General features: G+C 40.7%; 1 protein-coding gene across 4 annotated transcripts in view; it reads left to right on the top strand.

Annotated features, from left to right (window-relative positions):
- The window catches only part of WDR76 (WD repeat domain 76), a 94,808-nt gene that overhangs the window by 29,541 nt on the left and 51,456 nt on the right, over window positions 1-13,811 (top strand). The gene's annotated exons all lie outside the window — the stretch shown is intronic.

Genomic DNA, 13,811 nt, shown 5'->3' with positions numbered 1-13,811 from the left:
CCTCATAGAATGAGTGTGGGAGGGTTCCTTCCTCTGTAATTTTTGAAATAGTTTCAGAAAGATAGGTGTTATGTCTTCTCTAAATGTTTGATAGAATTTGCCTGTGAAGCTATCTGGTCCTAGACTTTTGTTTGTTGGAAGTTTTTAAAATCACAGTTTCCATTTCAGTGCTTGTGATTGGTCTGTTTATCTTTTCCATTTCTTCTTGGTTTAGTCTTGGAAGATTGTAGCTTTCTAACATCTTTTCAAAGAATCAGTTTTAGTTTTATTGATCTTTTCTATTGTTTTCTTTATTTCTATTTCATTTATTTATGCTCTCATCTTTATGATTTATTTATTTATTTTTGCTTTTTATGGCCTCACCCATGGCATATGGAGATTCCTAGGCTAGAGGTCAAATTGGAGCTACAGCTGCTGGCCTACACCACAGCCACAGCAACATGGGATCTGAGCCATGTCTTCGACCTACACCATGGCTCACAGCAACACGGGATCCTTAACTCAATGAGCAATGCCAGGGATTGAACACACAACCTCTTGGTTCCTACTGGGATTTGTTTCTGCTGTGCCATGACAGAAACTCCTCATCTTTATGATTTCTTTCTTTCTGCTTACTTTGGGTTTTGTCTGTTCTTCTCTCTGTAGTTATTTTAGGTATAAAGTTTGATTGTATATTTGAGATTTTTCTTGTTTCCTGAGATAGGCTTGTATTGCTATAAACCTTCCTCTTAGAACTGCTTTTGCTGCATCCCATAGGTTTTGGATTTTTGTGTCTTTGTTGTCATTTGCTTGTAGGTATTTTTTAATTTCCTCTTTGATTTCTTCAGTGATCCATTGGTTGTTTAGAAGCACATTGTTTAGTCTCCAAGTGTTTGCATTTTTTGCATTTTTTTTCTTGTTGATTTCCAGTCACACAGTGTTGTGGTTGTAAAAAATGCTTGATATGATTTCATTTTTCCTAAATTTACTGAGACCTGATTTGTGGCCCAGAATGTCATCTATCCTAGAGAGTGTTCTGTGTGCAATTGAGAAGAGTGTATATTCTGCTGCTTTTGGATGGACTGTTATATAAGTCATCTGGTCTAATGCATCATTTAAGGCCTGTGTTTTCTTGTTGATTTTCTGTCTGGATGATCTATCCATTGCTGTAAGTGGGGTGATAAAGTCCCCTGCTATTACTGTGTTATTGTCAATTTCTCCTTTTAAGGTTGTTAGCAGTCATCTTATTTTATTGAGGTGGGTGATCCTATGTTGGATGCATATTAGTTAAATTGTTATATCTTTTTGGATTGATCCTTTGATCATTATGTAATGTCCTTTGCCTCTTACAATATTCTTTATTTTAAGGTCTATTTTGTCTGATATGAATATTGCTACTCAGCTTTCCTTTGGGTTTCTGTTTGCATAGAATATTTTCTTCCATCCTTTCACTTTCAGTTTGTATGTGTCCCTAAAACTGAAGTGGATCTCTTGAAGACACCATATGTATCGGTCTTATTTTTGTATCCATTCAGCCAGTCTTTACCATTTACATTTACGGTAATTACAGGAATGTGTGTTTTTATTGCTATTTTATTTATTGATTTGAATTTGTTTTTGTTGGTCTTTTTTTTTCCCCTTCTCTTGTTCTCTTCTGTTGTGGTTTATGACTCTTTTTAGTTTGGATTGCTTTTTCTAATTTGTGTGTGTATGTATTGTATATTTTTGGTTTGCAGTTACCATGAAGTTTTGATATATATATATATACACACACACACACACACACAATATTGTTTTTGTTTTTGGTTTTTTTTGTCCTTTTGTGATTTCTTGGGCCGCTCTTGTGGCATATGGAGGTTCCCAGGCTAGGGGTCGAATCGGAGCTGTAGCCACCGGCCTACACCAGAGCCATAGCAACTCGGGATCCAAGCCACATCTGCGACCTACACCACAGCTCACGGCAACACCGGATCCTTAACCCACTGAGCAAGGCCAGGGATGGAACCTGCAACCTCATGGTTCCTAGTTGGATTCATTAACCACTGTGCCACGATGGGAACTCCCTTATATACAATATTGTTTTAAGTTGTTGGCCTCTTAATTGCAAGCGCATCTCCAGTGTCCTGCAGTTGTACCCTCCTTTTCTCATGATTTCTGGTTTTGGTAGCATATTTGCATGTGGATGATTTCTTATCTTAAGTATAGGTATGCCTTTACCAGTGAGCTTTGCCATTTGTAATATTTTTGTTTCTAGTTGTGGCTTTTTCTTTTTCATCTAGAGAAGTTTTTTTAATATTTGTTGTAAAGCTGGTTTGGTGGTGCTGAATCCTCTTAGCTTTTGCTCCTCTGTAAAGCTTTTGATTTCGTCTTCAAATCTGAATGAGAGTCTTGCTGAGTAGAGTAATCTTGGCTGGAGTTTTTTTTCCCTTACATTACGTTAAGTAAATCATGCTACTCCCTTCTGGCCTGCAGAGATTTTGTTGAAAAATCAGCTGATAACTTTATCAGGGTTCCTTGTATGTTACCTGTTTCTTTTCCCTAGCTGTTTTCAATATTTTCTCTTTGTCTTTAATTTTGGTCAGTTTGATTAATATGCGTCTTGCATTAGTTTTATATGGTACTTGTTGTTCTTCCTGGATTTTTTTTTTTTTTTTGTCTTTTTGCCATTTCTAGGGCCGTTCCCGCGGCATGTGGAGGTTCCCAGGCTAGGGGTCAAATAGGTGCTGTAGCCTCCGGCCTACGCGGTATCTGAGCCAGCCGCATCTGCAACCTACACCACAGCTCACGTTGCCGGATTGTTAACCCACTGATCAAGGGCAGGGACCAAACCCGCAACCTCATGGTTCCTAGTCGGATTCGTTAACCACTGCGCCACAATGGGAACTCCTCTTCCTGGATTTGAGTGAGTGATTCCTTTCCCATGTTAGGGAAGTTTTCAGTTGTTATCTCTTCACATATTTTCTCTGGCCCTTTCTCTCTCTCTTCGCCTTCTTTCTTTTCTTTCTTTTTTTTCTTCTTCTGTCTTTTCTAGGGCTGCAGCTGCAGCATATGGAGGTTCCCAGGCTAGGGGTCTAATCAGAGCTGTAGCCATCAGCCTATGCCACACCCACAGCAATGCAGGATCCAAGCTGCATCTGCGACCTGTACCGCAGCTCACGGCAATGCCAAATCCTTAACCCTCTGAGCGAGGCCAGGAATTGAAACTGCAACCCTGTCATTTCTAGTTGGATTCGTTAACCACTGCAGCATGAGGGGAACTCCTCTCCTTGCCTTCTGGTACCCCTATAATATGGAGGTTGATGCATTTAACATTGTGCTAGAGTGCCAGGGTTCTCTTAGACTGTTTTCAATCTTTTTTCTCCTTTCTGTTATGCATCAGTGATTTCCACCAGTCTGTCTTCCACCTTGCTTATTGGTTCTTCTGCCTCCTGTATTCTGTTGTCGGTTCCTTCTTGTGAAAAAAAATTTTTTTTTTGCTTTTCTTTAAGGGCTGCACCCACAGCATATGGAGATTCCCAGATGAGGGGTCTAATTGGAGCTACAGCTGCTGGCCTGTGCCACAGCCACAGCAACGTGGGATCTGAGCCACATCTGTGACCTACACCACAGTTCATGGCAATGCCAGATCCTTAACCCACGAGAGGCCAGGGATTGAACCCTCAACTTCATGGGTCCTAGTTGATTTTGTTTCTGCTGCACCACTGTGGGAACTCCCTTCTCATGAATTTTTTATTTCAGTTATTGTATTTTACATCTCTGATTGCTTAATATTTAAATTCTCTATTTCTTTGTTCAGTGTTTCTTGTAATTTATCAGTCTTTGCCTCCAGTTTATTTCCAAAATCTTGAATTATCTTTACTATCATTAAAGTCTTTTTCACAGAGGTTAGTAATCCCCAGATCACTTAGCTACTTTTCTGTTTTTTTTTTTTTCTTGTTCCCTTATCTGAGTCATAATTCTCTGCCTTTTTCATTTTGTATAGATTTTTGGTGTGGTCTCCTTTTTGTAGACAATAGGGTTGTAGCCTCTCTTGCTTCTGATGTCTGCTCCTCTTGTGGAAGAAGTTGGTACAGGTGCTTGCTGTAGGCTTCCTCATGGGAGGAACTGGTGCCTGCCTAATGGTAGGTTGAGCTGATTCTTATCCCTCTGGTGGGTAGGGCTTTGTCTCTGGGTGTGATTAGGGGCAGCTGTGTGACTAGGAGGACTTTAGGCTGCCTGCTTGCTGACAGGTGGGACTTTGTTTCCACCCTCTTTATTGTTTGGCCTGGGGCTTCTCAGCCCTAATGGGTGGGGCCAGATTTTCCTAACATGGACACCTGCAGGGGAGTTCATCCAACAGTCATTCCTGAGATCTGTGCCTCCAGTGTCCTTCCCCCACAACAAGCCACAGTCACCCCCTGTTTTCCCAGGAGATCCTCCAAGGCCTGCAGATAGGTCTGACCCAGATTCTTATGGGGTCTCTGCTTTGCCCTGGGAGCCAGTGCACATGAAAGCCTTTGTGCCCCCTCTGAAAGTGGAATCTCCATTTCCTCCCATCCTGTGGAGCTACTGCACACAAGCCCTGCTGGCACTCAATGCTAGATGCTCTGGGGGCTCCTGCCCCCCATGCCATATCCCTAGGTGTGGGAACATGGGGCTTAGAATTCTCACTCCTGTTGGAGAGCCTCTGCAATAGTTTTTTTTTTCCCCAGTATGTGGGTTGCCCACCTGGTGCATATGGGATTGTTTAGAGTCTCCTGAAGTCTCAATGTGGCTTTTTCTTTGTCTTTTGCTGTAGGATATCTTTTTTTGTAGTTTCCAGTCTATTGGAAACTGTTGTTGGTTCAGCAGTTGGTTGTAATTTTGGTGTTTTTATGAGCAAAGTTGTGCTCCAATCCTTCTACTCTGCAATCTTAAACTCATCTCTGCTTGAGGATTCTAAACCCCCTGGACCACAGCATGAACTCCCTGTACCACATCTTCTTAATCCATTTATCTCTTATTGGTCATTTAGATTGTTTTGGCTGTTGTGAGTAGTGCTGCAGTGAACATAAGCGTGCATGTAACTTTTTTTTTTTTTTTTTGGCCACTCTGTGGCATATGAAGTTCCCATTGCCAAGGATTAGGTCTTAGCCACAGTTGTGACCTATGCTGCCGCTGCAGAAACGTTGGATCCTTTAACCCACTGTGCCAGGCTGGGGATTAAACCTGTGTCCTGGTGCTGCAGAAACACTGCAGATCCTATTGCACTACAGTGGGAACTCAGTATCTTTTTGAATTATAATGTTGTGCAGATGGATTGTTGGATGATATGGTTGTTCTGAGGAAACTCCATACTGCTTTCCAAAGTGGTTGTAATTCCCACCAACAGTGTAAGAGCATTTCCTTTTTGCCACACCCTCTCTAGCATTTATTTGTAGGTTTTTTTTTTTTTTGTAGCTATTTGTGGACTTTTTGATCATGTCCATTCTAACTAGCGTGAGGTGGTACCTCATAGTAGTTTTGAAGTTCATCTCTCTTAACAATTAGTGATGTTGAGCTCTTTTTGTGCCTACTGGCCATCTATATGTCCTCTTTGGAGAAATGTCTATTTAGGTCTTCTGCCCATATTTTGGGTAGTTTTTTTTATTGTTGTTGTTGTTATAGCTCCTTTTTAAAGTAATCTGTTTTATTGTCAGTAGCTGTTCTTAATTCATTCAGTATTTTCATTACCTCCTTTTTGAACTCAGTATTTGTTAGACTGCAGAGGTCTGTTTTATTGTTTGCTCCTCGGGAATTTTCTTGTTCTTTTAACTGGGAATGGTTCCTGTGCTTCTTCATTTTGTTTATGTTTTTCTTACTCTGAGTTTAGGGAAAACAATTATCTACTGCAGTATTGTAGGGCCACTTATATGGGGTAGTCCCTGGGTAGCTGTGTGGGTTTACTCTTCTTTTGTTGTGAGGGCTGTTTTTGGTTTAAATTCTTGCTCCCTCTTTCCTCAGGGTGTGCAGGTTGATAGGGGTTGTGCAGGTGAATGGCCTGTACTTGGTTCCAGGGAGGTGGAGGCCGTAGGCGGCACTTGGTCACTAGGCCCTTGGCAGTGGTGGTGAACCATGGGGAGGTGGGAGCTGCAAGCTATGCCTGTTTTCAGGCCCCTTGGCAGTGGTGGTAATCCCCAGGATGGTGGGGGCAGCAGGCAGTGCTAGGTTGCAGGGCTTTCTGCAGCAGCTAACCCTGAGGTGACTGGGGTGGCAGGTGGTGCCTAGTTGTAGGAGAATCTCGAATACCTCTGGAGTCTGAGATGGCTGTGGGTTTTTGCACTGGAGCTTGTAGCCTGCACAAGAGGTGCCCCGCTGCCTGAGAGCCCATTCATGTGCAGAGAAAGAAGTTCCTATGGAGGTCCAACCCTCTCTGCTCTCACACTCCCCAACAATAGCGCTTTGATTATTTGGCAGCCCTGGCCTTTTCCTGCACTTCCTTGGCTGTGGTGTGCTGCTCCCTAGCCCTTGGATCATTGCTCCCCATCTCCCTCAGGCTGTTGCCACACAGCCAAACATAGTCCTTTCCCCAGAACTGAGGCTCCAAAGCCTGATGAGCCTCAGCACCCAGCTGGGATATGCTGGGTTGGGCAGTTGTTTGTAGTCTCTCTCTGCTTTGCCTGCCTCAGTCCCACTGCTGCACTTTTCTCTGAGGCTTTGAGGCTCCCTCTTTTGTCCCAGCTTATTTCCCTATTAGTTAGGTGGCCTCCCAGGGTGCAGATTCCTTTCTTCTTTCACAACTCCCTGTCAGGAGTGCTGGTCCTGTCCTGATTCTGTTTTTCCTCTTCTCTCTCTCTCTCTTTTTCCTTTGTTCTACCCGGTTATGTGGAGCTTTTCTTGCCCATTTTGGAAGTCTGAGGTCTTCTGCCAGCATTTGGTAGATGTTCTGTGTGAATTGTTCTGTATGTAGGTTTTTGTTTTTTTAATGTGTTTGTGGGAGAAGGTGAGCTTCATATCCTACTCCTCCACTATCTTGATCCTGGAGGCTCTGTTTTATGTTTTAGATTCTACTTAAAAGTAATAACATGGAGTATTTGTTTTTTCTCTGTATGACTTACTTCACTAAGCATAATACCTTTGACTTCCAGTCATGTTGTTGCAAGTGGCAAAATTTCATTCTTTTTATGGCTAAGTGTTATTCTATTACTCCATTGTGTGTGTGTATACCACATATATTCTACATCTTCTTTATCCATTCATTTCTTGATGGACATTTAGGTTGCTTCCATATCTTGGCTATTATGAATAATGTTGCTGTGAACATTGGTGTGCATGTATCTTTCTGAGCTAGTGTTTTGTTTTTCTTCACATAAATACCCAGAAGTGGAATTGCTGGATCATATGGTAGTTGTGCTTTTATTTTTTTGAGGAAACTTCATAACATTTTCCACAGTGGCTGCACCAATTTACATTCCCAACAGTGTATAAGGGTTACCTTTTCTCCATGTCCTTGTCAATACTTGTTATTTGTGGTCTTTTTTTTTGACAGGTGTGATGTGATGTGATGCTCAATATGATTTTGACTTACAGTTCCTATTTTATTAGTGATCTAATATTTTCACTTTGTGCCTGTTGGCCATCTGTATGTCTTCTTTGGAAAAATGCCTATTCATATCCTTTGCCCATTGTTTGATTGTTTTTTTTTAATATTGAGTTTCATGAGCAGTTTATATATTTTGGATATTAACACTTTATTGGACATAACATTTGCAAATATTTTCTTCCCTTCAGTAGGTTGGCTTTTTGTTTTGTTGATGGTTTCCTTTGCAGTGCAAGAGCTTTTAAGTTTTTTTGTTTTCATTTTTGTTTTCTTTTTGACCACGCCTGTGGCATGTGGATGTGGAAGTTCCCAGGCCAGGGATTGAACCTGCACCACAACAGTGACCCGAACTGCTTCAGTAACAGTACTGGATCCTTAACCTGCTGTGCCACAAGAGAACTCCCAAAAGGTTTTAAGTTTTTTTTTTTTTTTTTTTAAGGGCCTAACCTGCAGCATATGGAAGTTCCCAGGCCAGGGGTCGAATCAGAGCTACAGCTGCCAGCCCACGCCATAGCCACAGCAATGCAGGATCCGAGCTGCATCTGCAACCTACACTGCAGCTCACAGCAACGCTGGATCCTTAATTAACCCACTGAGCAAGGCCAGGGATCGAACCTGTATCCTTAAGGATTGTTAACCACTGAGCCACAAAGGGAACTCCATGGGTTTTAAGTTTTATTAGGCCCCATTTGTTTAATTTTTGCTTTTGTTTCCCTTGCCTGAGGAGACATCTATAAAATTATTGCTAAGATCAATGTCTTCTAGGAGTTTTATGATTTCAGTTTTTAAAGTCTTTAATCCATTTTGTGCCTATTTTTGTATGTGGTGTGAGAAAATTTTTTTTTGCTTTTTATTTTTATTTATTTATTTATTTATTTAATCACATCTATAGTTGTATAATGATCATAACAATCTGATTTCACAGGATTTCCATCCCACAACCCAAGCACATCACCCCCCCCCCCCCCCCAAACTGTCTCCTCCGGAGACCAAAAGTTTTTCAATGTCTGTGAGTCAGCATCTGTCCTGCAAAGAAGTTCAGTCTGTCCTTTTTTCAGATTCCACATATCAGTGATAGTGTTTGATGATGGTGTCTCATTGTATGGCTGACGTCTCTTAGCATGATAATTTCTAGGTCCATCCATGTTGCAAAAAATGCTGGTATTTTGTTCCTTTTAATGGCTGAGTAATATTCCACTGTGTATAGGTACCACATCTTCTGGATCCACTCCTCTGTCGATGGACATTTAGGTTGTTTCCATGTCTTGGCTAATGAAAATAGTGCTGCAATGAACATTGGAGTACATGTGTCTTTGCGAGTCGTGGTTTTCTCTGGATAGATGCCCAGGAGTGGGATTGCTGGATCAAATGGTAGTTCTATGTTTAGTTTTCTGAGGCATCTCCATACTGCTTTCCACAGTGGTTGCACCAATTTACATTCCAACCCACAGTGTAATGGGGTTCCTTTTTCTCCACACCCTCTCCAGCACTTACTGTTTGCAGACTTTTGGATGATGGCCATTCTGGCTGGTGTAAGGTGGTACCTCAGAGTGGTTTTGATTTGCATCTCTCTAATAATGAGTGATGTTGAACATCTTTTCCTGTGCTTTTTGGCCATCCGTATGTCTTCTTTGGAGAACTGTCTGTTTAGATCTTCTGCCCATTTTTTAATGGGGTTGTTTGGTTTTTTTTTGGTATGGAGCTGCAGAAGGTGTTTATAAATTTTGGAGATTAATATCTTGTCAGTTGATTCACTTGCAAAGATTTTCTCCCATTCTGTGGGTTGTCTTTTTGTGTTGTTTAGGGTTTCCTTTGCTGTGCAGAAACTTTGAGGTTTGATTAGATCCCATTTGTTTATTTTTCTTTTTATTGCCAATACTCTAAGAGGTGGATCTGAGAAGATGTTGCTGTCATTTATGTCAGAGAGTGTTTGGCCTATGTTTTCCTCTAGGAGTTTTATAGTGTCTGGTCTTATATATAGGTCTTTAATCCATTTGGAGTTTATTTTTGTGTGTGGTATTAGGAAGTGATCTAGTTTCATTCTCTTCCATGTGGCTGTCCAGTTTTCCCAGCACCACTTACTGAACAAGCTGTCCTTTCTCCATCGCATATTCTTGCCTCCTTTGTCATAGATTAGTTGACTGTAGGTGCGTGGGTTTAATTCTGGGCTTTCTATCCTGTTCCACTGATCTGTATGTCTGTCTTTGTGCCAGTACCATGCAGTTTTGACGACTGTTGCTTTGTAGTATAGTCTGAAGTCCGGGAGCTTGATTCCTCCAGCTCCATTTTTCTTTTTCAGGATATCATACTTTGGCTATTCTGGGTCTTTTGTGCTTCCAAACAAACTTTAAAATATTTTGTTCAAGTTCTGTGAAAAATATCCTTGGTGATTTGATAGGGATTGCATTGAATCTGTATACTGCCTTAGGTAGTATAGTCATTTTGATAATATTGACTCTTCCAATCCAAGAGCATGGTATGCCTTTCCATCTGTTGGTGTCATCTTTGATTTCTTTCATCAGTGTCTTATAGTTTTCAGAGTACAGGTCTTTTGTCTCTTTAGGTAGGTTTACTCCTAAGTAATTTTTTCTTTTGGATGCGATGGTAAACGGGATTGCTTCCCTGATTTCTCTTTCTGATCTTTCATTGTTAGTATATAGAAATGCAGTTGATTTATGTGTATTAATTTTGTATCCTGCGACTTTGCCAAATTCGTGGATGAGCTGTAACAGTTTTCTGGTAGAGTCTTTAGGATTCTCTAGGTATAATATCATGTCATCTGCAAAGAGTGACTGTTTTATTTCTTCCTTTCCAATTTGGATTCCTTTTATCTCTTTTACTTCTCTGATTGCTGTGGCTAGGATTTCCAAAGCTATGTTGAAGAGTAGCAATGAGAGCAGACATCCTTATCTTGTTCCTGATCTCAGCAGGAATTCTTTCATCTTTTCACCATTGAGAATGATGTTCGCTGTGGGTTTGTCATATATGGCCTTTATTATGTTGAGGTAGGTTCCCACTATGCCCACTTTCTGAAGGCTTTTTATCAGAAATGGATGTTGGATTTTGTCAAAGGCTTTTTCTGCATCTGTTGAGAGAATTGTACAGTTTTTAATTCTTCATTTGGTTAATATGGCATATCACACTGATTGATTTGTAGATATTGAAGAATACTTGCATCCCTGGGATAAATCCCACTTGATCATGGTGTACAGTCCTTTTAATGTATTTTTGGACTCGATTTGCTAGAGTTCTGTTGGGGATTTTTTGCATCTATGTTCATCAGTGAAATTGGCCTGTAATTTTCTTTTTTTTTTCTGGTATCTTTGTCTGGTTTTGGTATCAGGGTGATTGTGGTCTCATAGAATGAGTTTGGGAGTGTTCCTTCCTCTGCAGTTTTTTTGGAGTAGTTTCAGAAGGATAGGTGTTAACTCTTTAAATGTTTGATAGAATTTGCCTGTGAAGCCATCTGGTCCTGGACTTTAGTTTATTGCAAGATTTTTAATCACAGTTTCCATTTAAGTATTTGTGATTGGTCCACCTATCTTGGTTTAGTCTTGGAAGATTGTACTTTTCTAAGAAGTTGTCCATTTCTTCTAGGTTTTTTGTTTTATTGGGTATAGTTGTATGTAGTAGTCTCTTATGATCCCTTGTATTTCTGTGATGTCTGTTGTTACTTCTCCATTTTCATCTCTAATTGTACTGATGTGAGTCCTCTCTCTTTTTTTCTTGATAAGTCTGGCTAAGGGTTTATCAATTTTGTTGATGTTTTCAAAGACCCAGCTTTTCGTTTCATTGATCTTTTCTATGGTTTTGTTTCTATTTCATTGATTTCTGCTCTGACCTTTATGATTTCTTTCCTTCTGCTAACTTTAGGTCTTGTCTGTTCTCTCTCTAGTTGCTTTAGATGTAAAGTTAGGTTGTTTATTTGAGCTTTTCCTTGTTTCCTGAGGTAGGCTTGTATTGCTATAAACTTCCCTCTTAGAACTGCTTTTGGGAGTTCCCATCATGGCTCAGTGGTTAACGAATCTGACTAGGAACGATGAGGTTGCGGGTTTGATCCCTGGCCTTGTTCAGTGGGTTAAGGATCCGGCGTTGCCGTGAGCTGTGGTGTAGGTCGCAGATGCGGCTTGGATCCTGCGTTGCTATGGCTGTGGTGTAGGCCGGTGGCTACAGCTCCGATTCAACCCCTAGCCTGGGAACCTCCATATGCCACAGAAGCGGCCCAAGAAATGGCAAAAAGACAAAAAAAAAAAAAAAAACCCAACAACAAAAAAACCTACTTTTGCTGCATCCCATAGGTTTTGGAGTGCTATATCTTTGTTGTTATTTGCTTCTAGGTATTTTTAAATTTCCTCTTGGATTTCTTCAGTGATCCATTGGTTGTTTAGAAGCATGTTGTTTAGTCTCCACGTGTTTGTGATTTTGCAGTTTTTTTTCTAGTTGTTGATTTCCAGTTGTATAGCATTGTGGTCAGGAAAGATGCTTGATATGATTTCGGTTTTCTTAAAGTTACCGAGGCTTGATTTTTAGCCCAGGATGTGATCCATCTTAGAGAACATTCTGTGTGCACTTGAGAGGAATGTGTATTCTCTTGCTTTTGGAGGAATGTCCTATAAATATCTATTAAGTATCTCATCTAATGCTTCATTCAGGGCCCTGTGTTTCCTTATTAAATAGAACTACTGTATGATCTAGCAATCCTAGATCCAGAGAAAAGCCATAATTAAAAAAGATACATGGAGTTACCTCGTGGCTAACCACATATGAATCTGACTAGTATCCATGAGGATGCAGGTTTGATCTGTGGCTTTGCTCAGTGGGTTAAGGATCTGGCATTGCCATCATCTGTGGTGTAGGTTGCTGATGCCACTCGGATCTGTAGTTGCTGTGGCTGTGGTATAAGCCAGTGGATACAGCTCCAATTTGACCTCTAGCCTGGGAACCTCCATGTGTCCTGGGTGCAGCACTTAAAAAAACAAAAAGACACACACACAAAAAGATACATGCACCCCAGTGTTCATTGTGGCACTCTTAATAATAGCCAAGACATGGAAACAAACTAAATGTCTATCAACAGAGACTTGGATGAGAAAGAGATTATATGTATGTAATATATTCCATTGTGTGTATATACATACACACACACACACACACACACACACACACACATGCACAATGGAATATTACTCAGCCATAAAAAGAATGAAATAATGCTGATTGGAAGTAAGTCAGAGAAAGACAAACATCATATGCTATCACTTACATGTGGAATATAAAAAAAGGATACAAATGAACTTACTTGCAGAACAGAAACAGACTGATAGACCTCAAAAACAAATTAATGGTTACCAAAGGGAATAGGTTGGGGGAAAAGGATGGTTTGGGATTGGCATAAGCACACTGTAGTATATGAAGTGATTGGCCAACGAGGACCTGCTGTATAGCACAGGGAACTCTTAACCAGTATTCAGTAATCTCTGTGGAAAAAGAGTCTGAAAAAGAATGGATCTTTGTAAATATATATATAACAAAATTACTTTGTTGTACAATAGAAATTATCACAACGTTGTAAATCAGCTATTCTTCAATAAAACTTTGAAAAAAAAGTAGGTATGTATATGATTTTAAAAAGTAAACCGGGGAGTTCTCATCGTGGCACAGTGGTTAACGAATCCGACTAGGAACCATGAGGTTGCGGGTTTGGTCCCTGCCCTTGCGCAGTGGGTTAACAATCCGGCGTTGCCGTGCTCTGTGGTGTAGGTCGCAGACGCGGCTTGGATCCCGCGTTGCTGTGGCTCTGGCGTAGGCCGGGGGCTACAGCTCCGACTGGACCCCTAGCCTGGGAACCTCCATATGCCGCGGGAGTGGCCCAAAGAAATAGCAAAAAAAAAAGACAAAAACAAACAAAACAAAACAAAAAAGTAAACCGTATGGAAGGGAATACAATGAAACATTTAAGTGTTTTTCCTGTCCACAACCTTAGTTCTCCAGGCCTTCTCCCCAGAGGAAAGCACTGTTCATAGTTTCATGGATATTCTTCCATATGTAATCTCAGCAATTATAAATGTATATGCATATTTTTTTGTAAAATAAACGGAATCATTCAACGTGTACTGGACATTGTTTTAGCTTCTTATATCTTAGAGTTCATGTCATATCAGCAAAAATCTTTTTCATTCTTTCTTATTGCTGCATAATATTCTGCCAGATATGTATGTCATGATTTAACTCTCCTCGGAGTTCCTGTCGTGGCACAGCGGAAACGAATCCGACTAGGAACCATGAAGTTGCAGGT

Source organism: Phacochoerus africanus, chromosome 2 (genome assembly GCF_016906955.1).
Source record: "Phacochoerus africanus isolate WHEZ1 chromosome 2, ROS_Pafr_v1, whole genome shotgun sequence".
NCBI classification, from domain to species: domain Eukaryota; kingdom Metazoa; phylum Chordata; class Mammalia; order Artiodactyla; family Suidae; genus Phacochoerus; species Phacochoerus africanus.
The sequence above is the reverse complement of the archived record's forward strand: the minus strand, read 5'-3'. Positions and strand labels throughout refer to the sequence as shown.